The sequence below is a fragment of the Sinocyclocheilus rhinocerous genome, unplaced genomic scaffold (assembly GCF_001515625.1).
Source record: "Sinocyclocheilus rhinocerous isolate Xijiao unplaced genomic scaffold, SAMN03320098_v1.1 scaffold2224, whole genome shotgun sequence".
Lineage (NCBI taxonomy): Eukaryota > Metazoa > Chordata > Actinopteri > Cypriniformes > Cyprinidae > Sinocyclocheilus > Sinocyclocheilus rhinocerous.
This window is the reverse complement of record NW_015652315.1, coordinates 40,229-47,599: the sequence shown is the minus strand read 5'-3', so window position 1 is coordinate 47,599 and position 7,371 is coordinate 40,229. Positions and strand designations below refer to the sequence as shown.

Here is a 7,371-nt window from a genome sequence, read left to right as displayed (position 1 = left end):
GTGGATATTTGTGGCGGTCAATGTGGATATTGTGGATGAGTTCTTCTGTGTCATCACGTTCTATTACCGTATTGTCCCGAATATAAGACAATGTTTTTTTCTTGGCAATACATCTGAAAAAATGCGGTCGTCTTATATTCAGGGTCTAGACTTTGACCTGTCAATAATACACCCACAACAATAGGTTGAATACCAAATATGCATAAAACGAGTGTGCCATGAAATACGTAATGTAATGCGTGTTGTTAAAGATCTCGAGTAAAAACAAAAGAAAAAGAAAACCTTAACGCTGCATGAGTCGTGACTGTCACGTTAGCCTGATGGGACCAACTCTACTTCTACTGTTAATAAGATTTTGGTAGGCTTACTATTAGATGGATAGCCTAAATGTCCTAATTCAGATGGGCTACCTGTTTTTTTTTTTTTTTTTAATGGTATATCAAAAAGGGTATTTTTTTTAAATGTGATTGTTGGTACATTTTACCAGTTTTTACCATACTTTCAAAACAAAAATTAAAATAGGACAAAAATGCAATAGAAAAATAAATGAAGACAAAATGTGTTTTACTGAGAAAAAACAAGATTTGGTTTTTAAAAAGCCTTTTTCCAAAAGGTACATCTGGAAAAAGGGGGGTCGTCTTATATTCGGGCCAATACGGTAAGTTGAACCGTTCCACCCCTAGTAGCTGGTCTACATTTGATATTAGGAAAAAAATACTATGGAAGTCTGTTCAACTGTTTGGTTACACACATTCTTCAAAATAACATTTATCATAACATCATCATATTGTTTTCTGTGAATGAGTGAGCAGGATGATATCCACATAAATTTTTGTGGCAAAAACTCTAGTCTATCACACCCAGTTCTCAAAAGTCTTGTGAACAAAATGTTCTGCATGTGTTTTATGTCCTTATTTCAGTGACTTAAACATTTTAGTTTTTCACTAACCACACATAAATTTGGTTGTTTTCTCACAAACATGTATAGGCTACATTCATGCTGCTCACGTATTATTGTAACACAGTTTGTGCTGATTACAGTGTAATCAGACTTTAGCCATTTATATGTTTTTAAGATACTGAAAAAAACACAAATGTCAGGGCATGTGAAAACTTCTCCAGTGCCCCAAAACACCTCAGACTTCAGATGGTTAAAGCTTCGTCAGCCTAAATGTAACACAAACAGTCATTAAGGATGAATGAACAATAAACACCAACCTCCTTGTTCCTCCTGTTTTATTTCCCAGGGTTCTGGTTCCTCGTGTTTTATTCTCCAGGTTTCTGGTTCCTCGTGTTTTATTCTCCAGAGTTTTGGTTCACTCGTGTTCTCCTCACTCTCTTTAACAAACACCATCTTCACAGCAGATACTCCTCCAGATATTCCTGCTTGCTTTAAATCTGTCACGACTGTGAGGATGAGAATATTACAGGCATTTACGTTACTGGCCTGACTCAAACACTGTATTTTTCTATTATAGAAACAATATTTATAACAGTTTCTATTAAACCAGTATCACAACAAAACAACAGAGAGCGCGATGAAACTATTCTTTCTCCTCTGAGGTTTAATGGTGTTTGGCAAACAAACGTATGTGTTTTAGCGCCACCGGCAGGACTGGAGTGTGAAGCGTCGAGAGGAGCGAAATGTGGGGAAATTTATGTAGGGCGTCTGTAAGTCTAGAGGAAGGAAATAATACGGGGAAAATGTATAAAAAATTACTTGGTGCGTGCGTCTGTAAGGTGTGCGCTGTTTTTTTTTTTTTTTTACAAAAAGCCGATCTGCACAAATAAATGGAAAGGAATTAAAATTATAGACTTGCATGTTATTAGATCAGATATTAGTGAGTATTAGAGGAGAAAAGTGAGCGAATTATTAGTGAAATATTTCATTTAAAATCACACAACTTTGCAGTATGTAAATATGGAAAAAAAGATAAACGAGACATAACGACTGTGTTCACAAGTTTTGATATTGGATATTTTTGTGAGTATTTGTCCTTTCAAATTTAAAAAGACACCCACAGCAATTGTTTTCTGGCCCAGCTCCGGTCCACACAACCACTTTTTCCTCAGCCCACATACCACAATGATGGCCCTGGAGTAGCCATAATCTGAATTAAAGACAGGGGCCACACATGGGCCATAACTGGGCCAAGTCTCAGCCAGTTAATAACTAATAACTGGCCCTGAAGTGGCCCAGAACAGGTTTTATTACTGGTATGGTCTTACTGGTCTTTAACCAGAAACCCCAAAACTGAGCCATACCCAGCATAATCTTGTCCAAATCATGTGCATAAATAAGTCACGAAAAAATGTAATTCTTCAAACTGTATGAACCTTCAAACTGTAAATTTTTAAACTGCCCAAGAACAACTGGGATGGGTGGTGGCTTAGCTTGTGTTCTTAAAAGCTGCTTCACTTGTCGGACTTTAAAATCTGAGACTTTCTCCATCTTTGAGGTACTGTTATTTCGTCTGAAAAGGGATAAAATCTTAGCGATTGCTATTGTATACCATCCTCCAAAGCCAAACAAAGACTTTATACATGAGTTTGCTGATTTCTTAGGCGGAATTGCTTCTCAGATTGATAGATTTTTGATTGTTGGTGATTTTAATATTCATGTCTGCAGTGATACAAATCCGCTTGCTAAAGAGTTAAAAAATCTTATTGACTCTTTTAGTCCAAATGGTTATGGAGCCCACGCACTCACTCGGCCATACTCTTGTTCTTTTCCTGTTACAGAGTATCACTATTCATGATCTGGAAATTGGTGATTTAATTTTTTCGGATCATAACCCTGTGATGTTTACCTGTTCTATTTTAGATCAGGTTGTTAAAGCCAAGAAGCATATTATTTAGTGAAGATTTTGTTTCCCATTTTGATGAGGCTTGTATGCTGGTTTCTCTTGACTGTCCCTCAAATAATTTAGATGCTGAACAGCAACTTACTCTATTTAATTCTACTTGTACTGAAATTTTAGACTCTATTGCTCCATTTCGGAGTTAGCAACTTTAACCTAAGGCAGAGCCATGGTTAAATACTGATATACGGGCTCTGAGACGAGTATGTCGGCGCGCAGAATGTAAATTGAAAAATGGTAAGTTGCATGTGTCATTAGAAATACTATGTACTTCATTAACTAACTATCAAAGAGCTGTGAAGGAGGCTAAGGGTGTATTCATACCTGTCTTGTTTGGTTCGATTGAATCGAACTAACGTTCGTTTCCCCCTTTGGTGCAGATATTTTGTGCAGGTGTGAATACACCAATTGCACTCGGGTGCGGACCAAACAACCGTACTGAGACCCAGCTGAAGAGGTGGTCTCGGTCCGCTTCCAAACGAACTCTGGTACGGTTGAATGGATGAACCAATGAATGGATGACCTGAAGCACACGTGTTGTTTTGTTTACAATTTCTGGTTCACTTGCAAAAAGGGCAGTGTGAAAGCGAACCGCACCAAACAAAAAAAAATCAACATTGTTTTTGGTCCGGACCAAAGCAAGTGAACTAGTGGACTTTCCTGGTGTGAATACACCCTAAATCAAAGTATTTATCTGACATCATAGCTAGAAATGATCAAAGACCCAAGATTTTGTTCTCCACAATTAACTCAGTTGATCTGGATCTGGATTTTGATGACCCAGATACTGCTTGTGAATGTTTTTTAAGGTGCTTTACAAACAAGATACATGACATTTGACAGCTTATTGTCCCCATAAACTATGATCCCTCCTCTCTTCCGGTTTGCACCTCTTCTTTTAATAATGCTTTTGAAACCATCTCGACAGATTCTCTTCATGAACTGGTTATGATGTTAAAACTAACCACATCGGTAACTGACATTATTCCAGCACACCTATTTATTCAGGTTTTTGATGTCATTGGACCCTGTATCTTAGCAATAATAAATTTGAATCTTTCCGTTGAATTTGTTCCAGAATATTTAAAGCATGTTAAATATACTGTTAAACCTCTGTTGATAAATCTAACCTTGATGCGACAGTTCTTTCAAATTTTAGGCAAATTTCTAATCTACCCTTTATCTCTAAAATCCTTGAGAAGGTACACTGTAAAAAATGCAACTGCATATTTTCCAGCTTACGAAACCTTTTGAGTCTCAAATACTAAATAAATAAATAAAAATCCTTGTTAGACCAACAGAATTGAACATAAAAACCTTTGTCAGACCCGAAATGTTGTCCCAACTAGTCAAACAGAGTTGTCTGAACAAATAATTTTATATTGCTGAAATGTTAAGGCTTTGTGAGTTCCCAGCATGCATTGCAACATGAATAAATTATGCAGATACTGTTATAGGGTTATTGTTTTGCTGTTTGCAGGCTTCATTTAAACTTTTCCGTTGTTGTTTTGTCATTATTGTTAGTTGTTTGTTGTGCAGTGATTTAAAGAGCTCATCTTTTTTTTTACATTTGTTGATTGCCACCGTTCTTGAGGTTTGTGTGTCAAGTATTAAGGCCTAGATTATGTTCAACCTCTTAAATCTATGTTTTGGATATCTTAATTTTGTAGGATGCTTTATAAACAAAGACAATATTGCCCATTGTGGTCTATAACATTCCATTATGTTCTTGATTCCATCATTATAATTTTAATGACAAAAAGTCCTTGTTTGTCATGCGTAAATAGACATAAAAATGGTGATGTGGTGACTATTTACACATTTTTATTTCCATCCAGGAAACAGAAAATAATAAATTTACTCAACAACAGTACTTGTTGTACAGTACTCAGTTGCTGTGACAATAATAAATTTATTAGCAAAATAAGACAATCATCATTGCATGAACAAAGAAATTTAGGTTGGCTGAACGCAGTATTGTTACTTAGAAGAACTATAAAATAATTGTTGAGACAACTCAAAAGTCTTACTGCATCAAGTTGCCTTACTTTTTAAAGTATTCTCAACAGTTTATTTTTTACAGTGTAGTTTCTGTCCAATTATTACATTTTTAGAGTCAAATTGAATCTTTGAATCTTTTCCGTATGGTTTTAGGAAACATCACAGTACAGAATTTGCTCTTTTAAGAGTGTCAAATTATATTTTATAATCTGTTGAATCTGGGAACTCTGTAATACTTCTGCTGTTGGATTTGAGTGTGGCCTTTGATACGGTCGATCATAACATTCTTATTTCTCGTCTTGAACACTGTGCGGGTATTAAAGGTCATGCAATGAACTGGTTCAAATCCTATTTGAACAATATAACTTTTTCTGTTTATATAAATGGATGATTATCTTCCAAAGCATGTCTGAGCTGCGGGGTTCCCCAAGGATTTATTATTGCCCCCATTTTGTTTTCTTTATATATGCTCCCTTGGGCTCATTTTTTAGAAAACAAAGTTTTGTTTTTTTTTTCATTTTTATCAAGCAAAATGACAATGCTGTCTATGTGCTTTAACTGCCTGTTTATCAGACTTAATGTCCGTGTTTTGTGTTTCCTTCCCCCACGTGCTTTCCATGACCCAGTTTTCCCTCATGTTCAATTATGTTTATGGATTCCAGGTGTTCCCTCATTAGTTTCCATGGTTTTTGATTTATTACTCCACCGGTTTCAGTTTTCCCAGATTACCTTCTATGTGTATTTAAGATAAAAGGTAAAAATTAAAAAAAGTGTCATTTTTGGCCTTCGGGTCATTTTGACCCGCGAGGGACACTTTTGTTATAGGTTCGGGAGGGATGGATTTAAAGCTTTACGTTTAAGTAGTTTGTACGATGAGATTCAAATCAACTCAAAGATGGAATTCCTCTCCAAAGAACAATGTCAAAAAGACCTTCATTCAATGATCTTCATTCATCTTCTGAACACAAATTAAAATAGTTTAGATGAAATCTGAGAGCTTTCTGACCCTCTATAGCAGGGCTGCCCAAACTCGGTCCTGGAGGGCCGGTGTCCTGCAGAGTTTAGCTCCAGCTTGCCTCAACACACCTGCCGGGAAGTTTCTAGTATGCCTAGTAAGACCTTGATTAGCTGGTTCAGGTGTGTTTGATTAGGGTTGGAGCTAAACTCTGCAGGACACCGGCCCTCCAGGACCGAGTTTGGGCACCCCTGCTCTATAGGCAGCTTACTCATTCAAGGCCCAGAACAGTAGGAAAGACATTGTTAAAGTAATCCATGTGACTCCAGTTGAATTACCTCAATTTTATGAAGGGACACGAGTGCTTTGTTTGTGCAAAAAAATAAAGTAATAATAATAATTAAAAAATACGAATTTACCACTTATTTATAAAAATATTGATCTGCAGTGTGTGTTCACGAGAGCATCACAGCGCATGAGTGTTGTGTTCATGTGACAGAAGACAAAATGGATTAAACTAAGGTTAAACTACTGGAGTCACATGGATTACTTTCATAATGTCTTACCTACTGTTCTGGGCCTTGAACATGTAAGTTGTGTTGCTGCTTATAAAGGGTCAGATAGCTCTCGAAATATTTTGTGTGAGTAAATAATGACAGAATTAACATTTTTGGGTGAACTATCTCTATAATGTTTGTAGAGTACAATTAGACTGGAAGGGTAAAACTAACAGTTAATTTTCGTTAGTTGATTTGGTCACAGGTCATTAGATCTAGCGTTCTGCACATTGATTTAGAACGGTGATTGGACTGATTTTAACGATGCATTCCTTATTTTAATGCACATCTTCCAGTCAATCAGAGAAAATCAAAGGGTCCACAACCAAACTGTTGAGAACTGAGGTGTCATGCTTATGGACTTGTTTTGTTGTGTTTTCTGTCCCCATGTGCTCCCCGTGACCCAGTTTCTCCCTCTCGTTGATTAGTCATTTGGTGCAGGTGTGTCTTGTCAATTACCCTCGTTTAGTCATATATTTAAGTCCCGGTCCGTGCTGTCTGTCTTTGTCTGGTCTACAACGTCATGTTCGTGTGTCAACATCCTTTGCCTTTGTGAGTTACCCTGCATATTGGATTCTATTAAAGACTGTTCATTGATCCACGTCTCCGTCGTTCCTTCCGACACAGGTCCTGACAGAAGACCAGACCTGAAAAGAAGTTTAATTGCATGTTTCCCTCCGTTTGATTTCTGTTTTTTGTACAGTGTTTTTGTTTCCCGTGTTTTCCCCATGGATCACCTCGCTGCTTTGTTCGTCTCCCTAGCCTGTAAGGACCTGCCCCTTGTGGAGTATGCGGTTGAGTTCAGCCAGCTCGGCATTCTAACGGCGTTCGACGATGCTGCGCTGAACTCACTGTTCAGGATCGGGGCAAACTACCACTGCCCCGTCGACCTCCCGGACACCACTGGACTGAGCTGGAGGGAAGCTATCATCCGGTGTCTGGAGAGCGTCTATCCCCAATCCAGAGCCCAGCCCACCATCATCCCGCTGTGCGGAGT

At 37.6% G+C, this 7,371-nt stretch overlaps 1 long non-coding RNA gene across 1 annotated transcript in view; it reads right to left on the bottom strand.

Annotated features, from left to right (window-relative positions):
* LOC107714808 (uncharacterized) overlaps positions 1-1,539 on the bottom strand; it is a 15,591-nt gene extending 14,052 nt beyond the window's left edge. The window contains exon 1 of the long non-coding RNA XR_001637022.1: positions 1,219-1,539. This is a non-coding gene — a long non-coding RNA (uncharacterized LOC107714808). The remainder of the gene's footprint in view (positions 1-1,218) is intronic.
* Positions 1,540-7,371: the final 5,832 nt, after the last annotated feature.